General features: G+C 36.1%; 1 non-coding gene across 1 annotated transcript; it reads left to right on the top strand.

Annotated features, from left to right (window-relative positions):
- Positions 1-7840: 7840 nt before the first annotated feature.
- LOC141709904 (small nucleolar RNA R71) lies at positions 7841-7947 on the top strand. The gene has a single exon (XR_012570458.1). It is a non-coding gene; the product is annotated as a small nucleolar RNA R71 (small nucleolar RNA).
- Positions 7948-19338: the final 11391 nt, after the last annotated feature.

Here is a 19338-nt window from a genome sequence, read left to right as displayed (position 1 = left end):
ATCCAAAAATGATATCATCAACATAAATCTGGACCAAAAGTAAGTCCTTTCCATGGTTGAGGTAGAACAGTGTTTTGTCTATTGTCCCTCTGTTGAATCCACTTTCCAGAAGAAACTGAGCTAAAGTCTCATACCATGCTCTAGGAGCTTGCTTAAGTCCATAAAGTGCTTTATCAAGCCTATAGACATAATCTGAATGTTTGGTATCTACAAAACCTGGAGGTTGTTCAACATATACCTCTTCCTCCAATTTTCCATTGAGAAAAGCACTTTTCACATCCATTTGAAAGACAGTAAACTTTTTGTGAGCAGCATAAGCCAAAAATATCCTTATGGCTTCTAACCTAGCAACTGGTGCAAATGTTTCATCATAATCAATTCCCTCCTGTTGAGAATATCCTTTTGCAACCAGCCTTGCCTTATTTCTTGTAATTGTGCCATCACTATCAGTTTTGTTTCTGAATACCCACTTTGTACCAACAACAGATCTATTCTTTGGTCTTGGCACTAGGGTCCAGACTTTGTTTCTTTCAAATTCATTCAACTCTTCCTGCATTGCTTGCACCCAATCAGCATCTTGAAGAGCTTCTTCTACTTTCTTTGGCTCAGTCTGAGAGAGAAAAGAATTGTATAGACACTCATTTGAAGTACCTGTTCTAGTTCTGACACCTGCATCAGGATTTCCAATTATCAAATCAGGTGTATGTGATTTTGTCCACTTCCTTGCAGATGGAATGTTTTCTCTAGAACTGGATGCTCCCCCATGATCCATGCTATCTTCATTTTCATTTTCTGATGCTCCCCCTGAAACTATGCTCTCTGTGTTGGATTCTTCAGTATTTAGATTTTCAGCACTATTAGAACTTGGCTTATCAGAACTTGACGAATCAGAACTTGAAGAGCCAGATGCATGTTCTAATGTTTCTTGAGATGTGGTAGAATCTTGAGTATGCTCCCCCTGCATAGGTGCATCTTCCTTTAACGTAGTCACCACAGTTTCAATAACATCAGAGTTTAATCCGTCAGAGTTTGTAGTATCAGGACTTAGACTGTCACGTTTTTCAGTATCAGAATATGAGTCTTTATTTTCAAATCTCAGCTGATCATGATCAACGAAATCTTTAAGACCATTGATCTTCTTGTCATCAAAAGAGACATTGATAGATTCCATGACCACTTTTGTTCTCAAATTATAGACTCTGAAGGCTTTTGTGGAAAGTGGATATCCAACAAAGATTCCTTCATCAGCTTTTAGATCAAACTTTGATAGCTGTTCAGGATGAGTCTTGAGAACAAAACACTTGCATCCAAATACATGAAAATATTTCAGATTTGGCTTCTTTTTCTTCACCATCTCATATGGTGTTTTTCCATGCTTGTTAATGAGTGTTGCATTTTGAGTAAAACAAGCAGTCTGCACAGCTTCAGCCCAGAAATAGGTTGGAAGCTTTGCTTCTTCAAGCATTGTACGTGCAGCTTCAATGAGAGTTCTATTCTTCCTTTCAACAACTCCATTTTGCTGTGGAGTTCCAGGAGCAGAAAATTCCTGCTTTATTCCATGGCTTTTACAGAACTCTTCCATTATCAGATTCTTGAACTCAGTGCCATTATCACTCCTTAGAATTTTCACAGAATTTTTGACCATTTTATCCAGCTGTTTGACATGATCAATCAAGATAGATGCAGTTTCACTTTTTGTGTGCAAGAAATACACCCATGTGTATCTGGTGAACTCATCCACTATGACCAACACATACTTCTTCTTTGCAATAGACATGACATTTACTGGACCAAATAGATCAACATGTATAAGATGATAAGGCTCAAGAATTGATGATTCAGTCTTGCTCTTGAATGAGGATTTTCTTTGTTTGGCTTTCTGACATGAATCACAAAGATCATCAGGAGCAAATACTGTGTTTGGCAATCCTCTCACAAGATCTTTCTTGACCAGTTCATTTATATTGTTAAAATTTAAATGAGAGAGTTTCTTATGCCAATTCCAGCTTTCTTCAATTGATGCTCTACTTAACAAACAGATTGCAGAGCCATCAGCACTTGTTGAAAGCTTAGCTTCATAAATGTTACCACGTCTATATCCTTTCAGAACAACTTTGCCTTTAGATTTACTCACAATTTCACAGTGTTCTTCAAAGAAATCAACATGATAACCTCTGTCACAGATTTGACTTATACTCAGAAGGTTGTGTTTAAGTCCTGAGACCAGAGCTACTTCTTTAATGATGACATTCCCAAGATTGATATTGCCATATCCCAATGTTTTTCCAATGTTGCCATCTCCATAAGAAACACTTAGGCCAGCTTTCTCCACAAAGTCTGATAGCAGGGCCTTATTTCCAGTCATATGACCTGAACATCCACTGTCCAGAACTAGAATATTCTTCCTGTTGCCCTGCAATCATAAGGACCACTAATTATTAGTTTTAAGGACCCAGACTTGCTTGGATCCTTTGGTCTTATTAAGTTTGTTAACATTTGCAGCGGATTTAGCATCAGAGTTTATGTTAACATTTTTCTTATCAGAATTTACATTATCAGACTTTGTCAGAATTTATACTAGAAGGAACAATGGAAACTTTCTTCAAAGAAGGTTTTATTTAATAATAATCATAGTACAGACTATGATATTCCTTACAAGTATAAATGGAATGCCATAAACTACCACAATGAAAACAAGGATTTTGTGGTTTGTATCTAACTGACTGACTCTTAACTCCTGATTTCGAAGGTAAGGAGTTAATATTCTTATTTTTCCTGCAAAAAGAAGCCAGATGGTTAGAACTTCCACAGTTATGACATGTTTTCCTAGGTGCATCAGGAACAGGTTTATAATCATTGCTTTTATTCACACCTTCCTTTCCATTCCTATTTTTCCTAGGTGATTTTACCTTGTTTGCATTCTTGACATCTTTCAGCTTATGCTTAAGCTGCTTCTTTGTCATTAAGCATATGTTTACTTCAGCTGTCTTTTCCTGTTTTAGTTTGTCAGAAGTTAATTCCTCTTTAACTTCTGATTTCTCATTATCAGACTTTACAGTTACAAACTTAACAGGTTTTAACTTTGGCTTTTGCTTAACAACATGCTTAATTTCTTCAGTTCCTTTATCATTCTTATTTTCTCCATAACCTAAGCCCTCTTTCCAATTTTCACTACTTAGCAAATTTTGAGTTGTTCTGCCAGAGTTAGTCCAAATCCTGATTATTTCTCTTTCCTTTTCTAACTCAGTTTTTAGAGATTCATTCATTTTTTGCACTTCATCCCTAACATAAAAAGCATCATCTCTATCCTTCTGAGTTTGATGGAATATGACTAATTCTTTTTCTAAGAAATCATTTCTTTTCTTATATGCAAGATTTTCAGAAGTTAATCTTTCACATGTTAAAGTTTGATCTCTATAGCTAACAAACATGGTTTTAAGATATCTTCTCAACTCATTAATATCATCAGTATGAAAAGCATAAGTAGTCTGAGGTACCTTTGTTTCAGCAGCTTTAGAACTGCTCTCAGCACTTTCTTTATCAGCATTTGCCATCAATGCATAGTTCTCCTCACTTTCAGAGTCTGAAGTGTCTGTCCAGCTTTTCTGCTTTGTGACAAGAGCCTTGCCTCTGTCACCCTTTACCTTCTTGCAGTCAGGAGATATGTGGCCTTTCTCACCACAGTTATAGCATTTAACATTGGTGTAATCTCCTCTGTCAGACTTTCCTCCTCTGCCTTCAGATCTTCTGAAATTCTTCTTATCAGAACTTATGCTTTTCCTGGAAACCTTCTTTCCCTTCCTGAACTTCCTGTATGCAATCTTTGTGATTCCTTTCACCATAAGAGCACACAGCTTCATCATCTCCTCATCAGCATCAGTCTCAGGCAAGCTTTCAGAATCTGAGTCATCATCACTCTCAGAACTTGATGACTCAGTATCAGACTTTATGAAAAGAGCTTTACCCTTGTCTTTCTTTGAGGAAGCTGCTTTGGGGAATTCTTCTTCAGCCTTAAGAGCAACTGTCCTTGACTTTCCTCCTTTCCTCTTGCTTCTTTGTTCCATCTCCAGCTCGTGTGTCTTGAGCATTCCATAGATTTCGTCAAGAGTTGTTTCATCAAGATTGTAGTTGTCTCTTATTGTCGTTGCCTTCAAATCCCAGCATTCAGGAAGAGCTAACAGGAACTTAAGGTTTGAATCTTCAAGATCATACTCTTTATCAACCAATGACAAATCATTCAAAAGTTTGACAAATCTATCATATAAATCATTCAATGACTCATTAGTCTTTGAGTCAAAGTGTTCATACTCTTGAGTGAGTATTGTCTTCCTGTTTTTCTTAATTGTGTCAGTTCCCTGACATCTTGTTTCCAGAGCATCCCATATCTCCTTAGCAGTCTTGCAGTTGATTACCCTGTTTGACATTACATTATCAATGGCACTATGCAGTAAGTGTCGTACCTTAGCATCCTTAGCAATTGATGCTATGTCCTCAGCAGTATAATCACTCTTCTCCTTTGGTACGGTCATTGCTGCTTCACCTGCAACTACAACAGCGAGTTTGGTTGGTTTGTGAGGACCTTCCTTGATTCTATCCAGGTATTCTGGATCTGTTGCTTCCAGGAACATGGTCATCCTTACCTTCCATATGGGATATTCAGACGGTCTCAGTATGGGAACTCTGATGGTCTCATACCGACTCTGAATTTGTGTCTTTGGTGGTTCCTCAGTTGTGGTAGGCTTAGTTGGAGTTTCTGTGTCCGACATGATTGTGTTTGGATCTTTAACTGTATGTAAGTTAACAGATAGGCTCTGATACCAATTGTTAGGTCACACACACACACTGTAGAGGGGGTGAATACAGTGTATAGTACACTCAAATCGAACTTAAAGAACTTGAGTAACAGAAAACAAACTTTATTGAAACAATAAACTCTGTTATAATATGGAACTGTTACCTCTCAGTGATGAACAAATATCACGAGAGCTGCTAGGGTTATATATATTAATAACTTCGATAATGATAACACTTATAGTGTAAACCCTATGCCTGTGTTTATATATTACACAGTTACAAGATAATCGCTAATTGATATGGAATATAATTCTGCTTCCTAAAATATATCAATCAGATACCTTCTATTCCAAGTATTCCATTCTTCATGGAATTCCTTCTTCATGCATATCTCTTCTTATGTTTTATCTCTATCTTCTTTCCTTTAATCAGCTACTGTCCTTATCTGATCGTCCTTCAGCACTTAAGTTATGATATCTATCTTCTGATGATTATCTCCTGATAATATAAGTACTGATATTCTTAAGTCCTGACTTCCAGTATAAGCACTGATCAACAGTTAAGTACTGATCTATCCTGTTCACACAAGATCTGAAAGCTAAACATAAGACATATTAGCCATGACATTATCAAATATATCTAACAATACAAATCTGATTATAACCCGAATAGCCATCCAGAAGACAGTAGTACTCATGACCAGCCAGTCTGTCAAGCATCTGATCCATAAAAGGAAGAGGGAAGTGATCCTTCCTCGTGGCCTTGTTCAGCTTCCCGTAATCCATGCAAACTCTCCACCCCATGACAGTTCGATTAGGAATGAGCTCATTCTTTTCATTAGCAACAACGGTGATACCTCATTTCTTCGGTACACACTGCACTGGACTCACCCAAGAACTGTCAGAAATGGGATTAATGATCCCTGCATCTAGCCATTTAAGGATTTCTTTCTTCACAACTTCTTTCATGATCAGATTAAGCTTTCTCTGTTGCTCAACAATAGGCTTGCTACCTTCCTCTAGCAGAATTTTATGCATACAATAAGAAGGGCCGATATCCTTGATATCTGTTATCGTCCATCCAATTACCGACTTGAACTCTCTCAGAATTCTTAAGAGCTTTTCCTCATCACTACCTGAAAGGTCAGATGCAATAATAAGAGGAAAATTAGATGCATCACCTAAAAAAGCATACCTTAAGTGTTCAGGCAATGATTTAAGCTCAAGTGTAGGAGCTTCCTCAATAGATGGCTTGAGGCGCTTTGGAGATTTGTTCAACTCTTCTAATCTAAGAGATTCAAAAGACCTATCAAGCTTTCGCTTCCAAGGAGAAACATTCAAATACTGCAACTTTTCATCACCTTCATCATCTTCACTATATGGATTCCCCAACAAGGCCTTCTCTAAGGTATCAGACCTTAGCAATTGATCAAGTTCTGAAGTAACCACAGAATTGACCAACTCCACTTTTAAGCACCCCTCATTTTCAGTCGGGAATTTCATGGCATTAAAAACATTGAACGCCACATCCCGATCCAGCACTCGTATAGTAAGCTTACCCTTCTGCACATCAATCAAGGTTCAGCCAGTAGCCAAGAATGGTCTTCCCAAGATTATGGGAATCTTCTTATCCTCCTCAAAATCAAGAATTATAAAATCACAGGAAAGATGAGTTTATACACCTTGACCAAGACATCCTCTACAATGCCTCGTGGATATGTATTAGAACAATCGGCCAACTGCAAGGTCATATAAGTAGGCTTTGGATCATGTAAGTCCAATTTCTTGAAGATTGCAAGGGCATCAGATTGATGCTAGCTCCCAAGTCACATAAGCATTTGTCAAATGACAGTTTTCTAATGGTACAAGAAATAGTGAAGCTTCCAAGATCTTTAAGCTTCGGAGGCAACTTCTGTTGCAGTACATCACTGCATTCCTCCATAAGAGCAACAGTCTCTAAGTCATCAAGCTTCACTTTCCGAGAGAGAATACCTTTCATAAACTTCGCATAACTAGGCATCTGTTCAAGAGCTTCAGCGAAAGGTATGTTGACATGAAGTTTCTTGAACACCTTCAGAAACTTCTCGAACTGCTTATCCAACATTTGCTTCTGTAGCCTCTTAGGAAAAGGAGGTGGAGGATAGATCTGTTTCTCCCTTGTATTACCCTCAGGAGGAGTGTGTTCTACAGTAGTCTTCCTTGGTTCCACTTTTGCTTCCTTCTGTACTTCTTCTTCAGCCACAACTTCTTCTTCCGAAACTTGAGATTTTTCAGGATTTGCAACCTTCCCAGACCTCAATATAATTGACTTAACCTGCTCCTTAGCTTCCCTCTTTCCTGGAACTTCAGTGTCACTAGGGAGTGTACTCGGTTAATGATTTAGCAAGGCATTGGCAATTTGCCCAATTTGATTTTCCAAGGTCTTGATAGAAACTGCTTGGCTCTTGTACATGAGCCTCAACCCCTCCAATTCAGATTTTTCATTAGATTGTTGCAGCTGAAGTTGTTGTCTTGGTGCATATTGCGGTTGCTGAAAACCAAGAGGATTGTATTGCTTTGCTGCATACTGCTGATAAGGCTGCTGAACCGCATTCTGAGTATTGCTCCAGTTGAAGTTAGGATGATTGCGGTTGTTGGGATGATAGGTGGCTGGAACTGGTTGCTACGACCTCTGAAAGTTGCTCACGAACTGAGCTGATTCACTAGAAATAGCACACTGCTCCGTCTCATGGGCACCAGCACAAAGCCCACAGACACTCGTGATCTGATTAACTCCATAATTAGCCAAAGAATCCACCTTCATCGTCAAAGCCTTAAGTTGAGCAGCTATAGCAGTAGCTGCATCTACCTCCAGAATTCCTGCTACCTTGCCCTGAGGTAGTCTCTGAGTTGGGTTCTAGTATTCATTGGCAGCCATCAGCTCGATGAATTCATACGCTTCATCATAGCTTTTAGCCCATAAGGCTCCTCCTGATGTTGCATGAAGCATGGGTCTAGAAGTAGCACCCAATCCATTATAAAAGCAGTTAATGATCATCCAGTCAGGCATCCCATGGTGGGAACACTTTCTAAATATCTCCTTATAGCGATCCCAAGTCTCACATAAAGATTCTCCAGATTGCTAAGTAAATTGAGTAAGTGCATTTCTAATTGCAGCAGTCTTCACCATAGGAAAGAATTTAGTTAGGAATTTTTGAGCAAGATCCTCCCATTTGGTGATAGACCGTTGTGGTAGAGAATGTAACCAGCACTTAGCTTTATCCCGCAGAGAGAATGGGAAAAGCCTCAACTTAATAGCATCTTCTAAAACTCCTTTGAATTTAAAAGTGTCGTAGAACTCGATGAAATCTATGATGTGCACACTACACCATAGATTGCCTATAGCAACCCTAAAAATATGTTGCTATATGGCACAAATCCATTGCAATAGGGTTTATGGCAACGTTTTTTGAAAAATTAGGCGTAATGTTTGGTCTCGTTGTCATAAGGGTTAATGGTAACGAATTTAGGACCATATTGCAGCAGAGTAAAAAAGTTGCAAATTTGGTTTATAGCAACGTTTTTTACATTTATAGCAATGAATACAAAAACACTGCAATACATTAGGCTTTCTATGGCAACATTATTTTGCAACCTTTTTTTATGATAATTGTTGCAATACATGGACTTATGCAATATATTTAAAGTTAATTGCAACATATCTTAAATTTATTGCAACATCATTTATTAAAAAATTTGAAGTATATGACAACCATTTTACCCTCTATTGCAACACAATTTTTTTTTAAAAAATTAAGCATGACCTTTAGATTTCATTAACAACCACCAACTTTAATTGGTATATCCACAAGACAATCTAGCAATCTACGCAAAGCAGTTTAACACTACTCTGCCAACTTACAAACCAAGTCTAAAAAAATACATAAGTCTCAACAGAAAACAACGAAGTCAAAATTTACACATCATCTTAAGATTATTACACATAGACCAAAATATCTCTAATTAATCATTTTCAAAAATCAGGTATACAGCTTCTGCCTCTTCATTTGTCGGAGTCTCATCTCTATCATCGGCACAAGCAACATCTAACAATTTTTTTATATAGATAAACTGCGACCAATTCTCCTCTTCATCGTTACCACCAATTATGCTGCATCACCCTCGACAAACATCGTATACAGTATACTTCAACGCAAGTTCCCACAATCATTGTGCCCTGCTCAACATTTTATGGACTGCAAAATTTGACCAAAAATGTAAAATTTTATAGTGACATTAAGAACATCATTTTGAACCATTCTTATGTTAAAATCCTGGAAATTTGAATTTTTAAGTATATAAACATCACTACAAAAACTGGGCAGATTTTGAAAACAAAATTCTACTTTAGTAATGTTTTATTTATCACGAAAGGAATCATATAATTGACGCACACATATGAGATGAAAATAAATAGCTTACTTTGTTGATAGAAAGCAAGGGCCCAAGAATACCTTACCAATTTAATCATCGCTGATTTTTATTTTGCTATTCGATTTTTCCAATTAGTTTAGGGCACTATAATAATTATAATTCACTACAAATGCCAAAATCACTGATGCATAACATAGTTCTTAATCAAGAATGGACTTTATTTTAAACCAAATATTACAGAACCAATGTAGAAGGCCTGATCTATCCTTATACTCTGTAAATGCCCATGCTTGGAAGGTTGGATTAATAGTGTTTTCTGGACCGTCATGGATTTCAGAGGTGGTTTGGTCAAAATCACACTTGCTTAATATAGAAAAAACAATAAAGGCACCAATTTATAATGGCATAAAATATCTAGGAGAGGTTTAAAATTGCTTAAAGACAACAGATGGGCCAAATTGTATGCACAAACCTGGAGGTGCCACAGCTGTGATTGCATTACAAACTGGACGAATAATATAATTGTGGTGCATACTTTTTTGTTGTTTGGGAAGGCCAACTGTAAACATAATTAACAGATTAGAAACTTAAAGAGCCAAAACAAAGCCAGTGAATACCGTACATTGACATTGTTGATTAGATGATTTGCTCTATGAACGTCATCCCGAGTAAGGTGTGGATAAAGATATGGAAATACTGTATTGTTGAACTTAAAACAAAATTGCAGGGTGAAATTGAAGCAACATAAAACCCTATATTCAATATCCCTTACAAAGACTCTGCAATGCAGAGTACGAAACAAAACAGAGACGCCTGGTGAATGAAACAGTAGCAATAATCTAGACTATATCTGGTGGAACAAACATTAACTATTGTTATTGATGCAAAGAACATATATGTGTCTGGAATCTATATATATGCATGATAAAGAACCTTGGTTCCATACACGCGCAAGAAAAAAATATATGAATTTCATAATCCTTGACTTCTATTGTGACAGATGAATGGAATAAATTTAAAAACCTGTGTTCCTTGCAATCTCGAATCATCTTTTTAAAAATACGGAGCTTAGTACTATTTGTCCCAAATTCAAGCTTTAAAGACCTGACAAAGTCTTGAAAAAACCGTGTCGCCTCTTTCACAAGGTCATCCGTTGGGATGTGTTTATAGTCATAAATACTGCAACATCATATCCAACGTCATAAGCTCGTATTAAGGCAAAGGTGCACTGCCTGCTATTCTCTAACGATTTTTCTAGGGCACACACATTAACATAAACAAGTGTAGTGCTTGAGAAGTAACAATGACTGAGGAAATAGTGTTTGAGCTAGTCAAGAGAATGCTTAAAGCAACATTAAAATTGTAATTACATCAACTGGAATAGAAGACACAATAAGACCTTAAGAAGGTCTGTCAAAAGAGGAGTAACAATGATTGAGGCAATATTGCTTGAGCTGGTCAAGAGAATGCTCAAATCAACATCCCTTTTACTTAAGAAGCTGGCATAACTTGATAGTTGAGCCCCTGAAAGCTGAAACACGAGAAATAAGGACAAAACCGACAGAGAACATCAGAGACATCCTGAACATGAAATCTTGAATATATAGTCTAATTCCAATGGATAACATGATTTCTCCTAGAGAAGGGGCAACTAAAATTAAACAAGCAAGATTTTTTTTTCAAAGAAATCTTTTTAACATAGTATATTCACTTCTCCATTAATTTTTTACCATCAATATAATAAGATCAGGTACTTAACAACAAATGCTTATTCCAAATATCTTGCAATAACAACAAACAAACTACATCTAAAATAGACAACAATCAACATTTTATCATACGACTAAACTATATAGCTGTCCACATTATATGGAGGGAAGTGGGGTAGTGTGAGATGTGGAGACTAGTAAGTTTATAAGTTGAAGGTTTTTTAGCACATAAACGCAGCGAAAACGTAAATTTAAATCTTAAAAAAAACCGAAACCCTCCGCAGGATCCATGCGAAAAATAATATTTAATTCATAGTTCAGTATGTTTACCTTAAGAAGCTTTACGTTAATGGAAAGATGGAGGTCTTTAATGGCGATCCAAAAACGATGAACGGAGATCCTTAGCAGCTGCTCCTCAAGTGTGATGTTCAATAGGCAGACAACTCTTGTCAATTACATCTTATGTTATTCCCTAATATAACTTTAGCCTCTTGAATAATTGAGTCACGGCTGTGGCACGACAAACTCAATATTCTAAGTCAAGTATAACCCAACATTTCGTACAATTGAATCAGTCTCAAACGGCCCACGACTGTGGCATGTATCGACCTTTAGATTTAAATTCAATGTAAACATCTCTATGTAATAGACAAGTATTTCTTATTTCGAAATCAAAGCCCTCGGCTATAGCACGAAATGACAATGATTTAAAAATAAGAACCACTTTCTACCATATTGGAAGGCTATGACCGACACAAGCCCGTTGTGTCATTGGCCAATTACTACTTGATATTATTTAATTTTAGAGGGATTATATTACGTTACAATCATAATCATATTATAAAGAGATTCTTCCTTTTAAATTAAATATTTCAAATCAATAATCGATAATCAGATGATTCCTAGATCGGGTGGAGCATTGTCAAGAGGCGTCACTTAATAACCCTTTCTTACAGATAGATACCTGTTGTTGACAGAATCATTCTTTCTCTCAATATTGAAAATTCATATTCAATTACGTGTTTCATAAACACAAGAATCTCATGATCGTATTCATAATATTTATTGTTAAGGCAAAAAACGATTCCTATTCTAGATTTTCTAGAGCACGCCTTATATTGATTTAAGTTCACCTAAATCTATCATCGCATGGTAAACATATGCATATATCTCATATATAAAATTAAATAAACAAGTAAATGTAAAGTGCAATAAAGTAAATATGTTTGGTTATGGCCCCATCCTATGTGATCTTTATCAAGTTCTTGATAAAGATCAAGGTCAATCTAATATGGTGATGGAAATAAATACAACTACTTATTACATAAGTCTTCTTGTATGCCTCGTCTTTTTCTTTGTATCACCTCCATTGGATAGCCTTCTTGAGTCTTCAATTACATTACATGATTGAAAGTAAAACTAATCTAATGAACTTACAAGAATAACTCGAGTTACATTCGAGATTTATGATTACAAAGATTGACGACATGCAAGCCGTATTTAAAACCAAAACTAAAACCATTACACTAAGGTCGAAAGGCCATAACCATCCACCATGCTCATACAACACATAAAAGCATGTTAAAACACATAATCTGATCTTAACATATCATATTATCCATGATCTAATCATAAAAAGAAAATATGACAAAAATCAGAAAAATCAGAATCAAATCAGAAAAACTAGAATCACTGTTTACGGGTAGTAAACGACGTCAAACGCCTTGCAGATTAGTCGTTGATAGCTTTAACTATCAGTTTTGTTCAGATGCTCGTTTAACTATGGAATAGGGTATTCGTTTGCGTAAATCGGACACCAGACCCAGATTTCAGCAAATCTGCAGCAGCCAATTCAGAATCCGTATATAATATGATTCTCATAATTAGAACAAACATAAATCATGTATATATCATTATATATATAGATTACATAATCATCTTATGATTATACAACTCACATGAATATCATATATACAAAACCATACATATATAAGCATATTATATCAACATCAAATCATGGCGAATCGCGTACATGCTCATATATCGAAAACAGTTAAACACATAAACGAATTAAAAACTTTTCGCAAGTAACTCTGATGCCATTGAAGGGTTTTTAGCCCATAAACGCAGCGAAAATGTAAATTTAAATCTTAAAAAAAACCGAAACCCTCCGCAGGATCCATGCGAAAAATAATATTTAATTCGTAGTTCAGTATGTTTACCTTAAGAAACTTTACATTAGTGAAAAGATGGAGGTCTTTAATGGCGATCCAAAAATGATGAACGGAGATCCTTAGCAGCTGCTCCTCAAGTGTGAAGCACTCCACCGGTATCCACCAAGAAAACGATGTAATGAAGGAGGAGCAGATGGAGAGAATTAGGGTTTTGTAAATCTTTTTGGTTGAGGCAAAAATAGGGTCTATAATAGTATATTTATAGGCAAAATTTTCAGCTGAAAATTTTCCCATAAAATATTATTATTATTAACCCTTTATTATTCTCATTAATAATTAAAACACCTTTTAATTATTAATCCTTTTTCTAAACACTTTAGAAATAATTCTCCCTCTTGATTTAATTTTCAAAAACTAAATTCTTAATTAATAATATTAAGAACCTTTTCTTAATTAATTATAATCAATTAAATCTCATTTAATCAATTATTAAATTTTCCAATTAATTAATTATTTATTTCATAAATAAATAATTATCAGCCATTATTAATTAATTCCTCCACCATTAAATCATTCTTCTTTATGGTGTGACCCTGTAGGTTCAATATTAAGCCGGTAGTAGAAATAAATAATAATAAAACTATTTTATCATTATTTATATAAATTCTCTAATTCATTAAATATGAATAATTAATTAATCATATTTATTCTACATCGTGAGGGATACTTCTCAGTATATCGCGACTATCCGGATAATACGAATTCACTGATTAGAATACCAAGAACCTATTCAGTGAGTAGTTACCATACAATTAATTCCTTCTACCCTGCAATGTCATAATTAAATACAAGGCATGGAACTTGTGTCAAGCCTATCTTATTTAATCACTTGCTTTTCCATTCACTATGCTTAGTTCTATTTAATGTAAATTAGAAACTCCTTTCTAATTTCATTCACTCTGGCCAGAGATTCCTGAACTAACATAAGTGGATCAGCATTGAACATTCTCTTCCTACACTGGAAGGGGTAGATCCTTTATTGATCATACACTATCTTCGTGTATAAATTCCTATATCCAGTAGAGCCCTTATAATTATCCCTTGAGACTAAGAACTAAACTAAAGCATAGTTCAGTGTACACAAGATGACTATGATGACCTCAAGTCTAAGGATACTTGTACAACTATCACTATGTGAACAACTGCTGACACGTGAGTGAACTTCATCAGTTGTTCAGCTGTGTGAGTCATGTTCAGTGAACTTATTCTATAATAAGCACCTACATACTAGCTATAGTGTCACCACACAAATGTCTATGAGAACAGACATCCTTCATAATGAAGCAAGCATAGTATGTACCGATCTTTGCGGATTATTAATTACCAGTTAGTAATCCTACGACCAGGAACTATTTAAGTTTAGAGTTATCATCTTTTAGGTCTCATTATTATGATCTCATCACAATCCATAAAAAGCTTTACTCTAAACTGTGGTATATCTTATTTAAACATTTAAATAGATAGAGCCCGCAATAAAAAACAAAATAAGTCTTTTATTAATATCAATGAAATCAAAACAGATTACATAAAAGTTATTCATAAATCCTCATACATGATTGGACTTAGGACATATCTCTTTCAATCTCCCACTTGTACTAAAGCCAATCACTCTGGTATCTAATACCCATCTTTTCTTTATGACGATCAAAGTGACTTTGAGAAACTGGCTTTGTGAGTGGGTCTGCTACGTTGTTATGTGTGTCAACTCTCTCGACGTTGACATCTCCTCTTTTAACAATCTCCCTAATCAGATGAAAGCGCCGCATGACATGTTTGGAATTTTTATGAGACCTAGGTTCCTTGGCTTGTGCTATTGCTGCGTTGTTATCACAATACAACACAATAGGCTCTTCAACGCTAGGAACAACTCCCAACTCAGAAACAAATTTTCCTCATCCAAACGGCTTCTTTTGCAGCCTCACTTGCAGCTATATATTATGCTTCCGCTATGGAGTCAGCTGTTGTAGACTGTTTAGAACTCTTCCAACTAATCGCACCACCATTCAGAGTAAACACGTACCCTGACATGGATTTGCTATCACTTTCTGATTGAAAACTAGAGTCAGTATAACCCTCTATTTTCAACTCAGATTCACCACCAAAAATAAGAAAAATGTCCTGAGTCCTTCGCAAGTACTTAAGGATGTTTTTCACTGCTTTCCAGTGGTCTTCACCTGGATTGGACTGATATCTGCTCGTCACACTAATTGAATAAACAACATCATGCCTTTACACAACATCATGTACATGATAGATCCTATTGCTGAAGCATAAGGAATCTTACTCATACGCTCTCTTTCCTCAGGTGTCTTAGGAGACATTTTTTCGGAAAGGGACACTCCATGGCTCATCGGTATGAGACCTCTTTTGGAGTTTTCCATGCTAAACCTTTTAAGCACTTTCTGGATGTATGTACCCTGGGTAAGACCTATCATTCTTCTAGATCTATCTCTATAGATCTTCATACTGAGAATGTAGGATGCTTCTCCCAAGTCCTTCATGGTGAAGTTCTTTGATAGCCATACTTTGACTGATTATAACATCGGTATATCATTTCCTATAAAAAGTATGTCATCCACATACAATACAAGAAATGTTACCGCGCTCCCACTAACCTTCTTGTAGACACATGGTTCATTTATATTTTTGATAAAACCTAACTCTTTGACTGTCTCATCAAAACGGATGTTCCATCTACGAGAAGCTTGCCTTAAACCATATATGGTTCGCAGCAGCTTACACACTAGGTGTTCATTTCCCTTGGAAAGAAAAGCCTCTGGCTGTGTCATATACACTTCCTCCTCAAGTTCCCCATTGAGGAAGGCCGTTTTCACGTCCATTTGCCAGATCTCATAGTCGTAGTAAGAAGCAATCACAAGCAATGTCCGAGTCAATAAAATTTAACAACCACTGATGATAAACACATAAACTAAAAATTAACACCGAGTCCCCGGCAGCGGCACCAAAAACTTGTTAGGACGAAAACACGCGCTAATATTCACGCAAGTATACGCGATCGCAAGTAATATAGCATTATTTCTTATTCGTTTTCACAGAGACTGGTTTAGGTTAATTTCAATTAATGCACTTATGCAACAATGTTTTGGTTATTATTTAATGCTAAAATGAATAACAAATTGAAATTGTTTATAACTACAATTAACTAAGAGATTATACTAAAGAAAATTAAATAAGAGATTAAAAGGGATTGATTACTTATATGACACAAACATGAAATTCCAACTTCATTACTAATTCATTCAATAGCCTTTTTATTCTTAACCTTAGCATGCAAGGGTGGTGACACTAATCTGATAACACGAAACTAGTAAACGTCAACTTTCGTTGTACGAATACCCTACTACCAGACATCCACTAAAGAGATAGATGTTGAATATACACCAATTATATTGAGACCCTATATGTCTATAGAATTTGACAACATAACGGTTTAATGCACAAGTTATCTATCCTGATTACATAGGGCAAGTAAGATGGTTAAAATTACCTACGAATCCTGTATAAGAAATACATGAACCTATGCTAGCATGGTAAGTTCTAAACCTCTAAATTCACTTTCACTTCAAAATAGATTAACTTGCTATCTTATAAGTTCGCGACGCTCATAGGAAGAATAAGCACAACCAATACTAGGATATCATACAATCACCACACACGAAGGCATCAAAACAATTAACTAAAGAAATCCATAAATAAATCCGCCAGAACCCCACGATAACGATTAGCCCATTATCGGACTCATCATCAATGTGGGTTCTGATGAAAGCATGGTATAATAAACTGAGTCTTTATAAATACGAATATTAAAATCAAGTACGTAACAAGAGTATAGGTTCAACAAATAAGAAAACTAGCATCCAAGATTATAACTTATAACAAAGAATCACAAGAATAAACTAGTTCCTTTTCGCCTTGGTTGAATTGTGCTATACGGTCTTCTTACACCTTCTCCTTAAGCTCTGGTACATCTTGTTATGAAAAACGATCTTAAGTTAACATTATATAGCAGCCCATGCAGATTAGAATTCCAGAAAATCATAATTGGAGTAGAAACAGGATTCCTGGAAATCGACCCGGCGCGGCCGCGCGCTTCACCAGCGCGGGCCCGCTGCAATTCTGCATCTTCGGCGCGGGCGCGCGCTACCACAGCTCGGGCTCGCTGACCTTCTGGAAAATCTTTATTTTCTTATTTTCTTGGCTGGTTTGAGTTAGCAATCCTCGAGCAATCTTCCTGAGCACCATTCTAACACCAATTTAGCATCAAAACAATGCTAAATCTCATTATTCTTTTATTTATGCATAAAATACAAAAACACTACAAAAATACATCAAATACACAAATAACTCGAGTACAAAACATCAATTCAATCCTTTATAGAGCATTCTAAGTGGACAAAAATTCCACTTAAAAAAATATGCTCATGAAACTGAGCATCTCGAGACACAAAAATAAGTCGTGTAGATAAGTCCAAAACTCTATAACCTTTCCGTGTAGGAGCATACCCTACAAAGACACCAGCAACAGCCCGTGGAGCAAACTTATCAGTGGTAGGAGTGGAAGGAGCAGCAAAAGTAAGAGAAACAAAGGATTTTAACTCATCATAGTCTACTGGTTCATTCAACAATACCTCATAAGGCGTTTTAGAACCAAGAGCACTAGTAGGCAGCCTATTGAGAATATAAACAACAGTCATAACAAACTCCCCTAGAAACTGAGCTCCAAACCAGATTAAAACTTTAAAGCTCGAGCAATTTCCAGAATTTGACGATGATTCCTTTCTACCCTTGTATTATTTTGAGGCCTATGAGGACACGAGATTTGATGTGTGATCCCATATTTAGAGTAAAAACGTGGACAATACTAATTATCAAACTCAGGTACATTGTCCGAACGGATCACTTGAATGGAATTTTGAAACTTAGTATGAACAAACTTATAAAAGGTTTTGAACTTGCTCAAAAAATATAATTTATGCTCCATTAAGAACAACCAAGACATTCGCGTATAGTCATCAATGAGAGTAAAAAATAACAATAACTACCTCGAGGACTAACACGATAAGGACCCCATGTATCCAACTGAACCAGCTCAAATGCAGTTGAAACATGACTGTCACTATTAGAATAAGGCAACTTAGTAAACTTGGAAAAATGATAGGTAACACACACTGAAGAGTATGTTGCATAGTTGAATGAGAGGCATGCCCAAGAAGGTTCTGCCACAACTGAAAAGAAGACCGCATATCAGCATTATAATAGCTAGTAGACCCCTGTCTTGAGAGAACTTGAGTAGAACCTTGTATTGCATCAGAGGAAAAATCTTGAAGATAATACAAACCTTGATCAAGATGTCTTGTAGCAATGAGCTCCGTAGTAGTATTATCAATGATATCACAGGTCAGAGGTGTAAATTGAATGTGACAATTATTGTCTTGAGACAATTTGTGAATGGATAACAAATTGTGCTTGAATGTAGGTACAAACAAGACATTGCGAAGCCATAACTTGTTTTTCAATTGCAATTATCCAATATGACTAATAGAAGCAGATTCACTAGTAGGAAGTTTGATAACACAGTTTGCAGGTGCACAACGAACATTAGTAAGATGTGAGATAGTGAAACCATATGATCAGAGGCGCTAAAATCCATTATCCACTTATATGAGACTTTACTTATTACTCCACAAAAAGCCATGCTAGAAAATCTTAAATCCAACTCATCATCTGTGTCAGATTTAGAAACAGACTTAGATGCATTAGGAAGAAGTTGAAGAAGTTGCTGCAACTGTGATACAATAATAGTCAATTCACTTTGATTCAGATCAGGTTTTGTATTCTGCATCACAACATTATTAGTCATCCTAGAAACAGTCTTATTAGACCACTTAGGTTGTGAATTGGATGATTTCAATCCTGGTTTTGATTTGTAATTACTGTGCCATTTCAGATAACCAATAACCGTCAACACCTATCATCAGCATGACCTTTACCATGACAAACCGTGCACTCATAAACACGAGTATTCTTTCTATACATAGCAGAAACATCAAAATCATGAGAAATTGACTCATATTTAAGCAACTGACGTTGTGATTCTTCCTGCTGAATCGCAGAACAAGCACTCTCACTTATTGGCAACGGTTGCATCATAAGCAATTGACTATGTTG

The sequence above is a fragment of the Apium graveolens genome, chromosome 2, assembly GCF_009905375.1.
Source record: "Apium graveolens cultivar Ventura chromosome 2, ASM990537v1, whole genome shotgun sequence".
Taxonomy (NCBI): domain Eukaryota; kingdom Viridiplantae; phylum Streptophyta; class Magnoliopsida; order Apiales; family Apiaceae; genus Apium; species Apium graveolens.
This window is presented reverse-complemented; position numbering and strand designations above follow the sequence as displayed.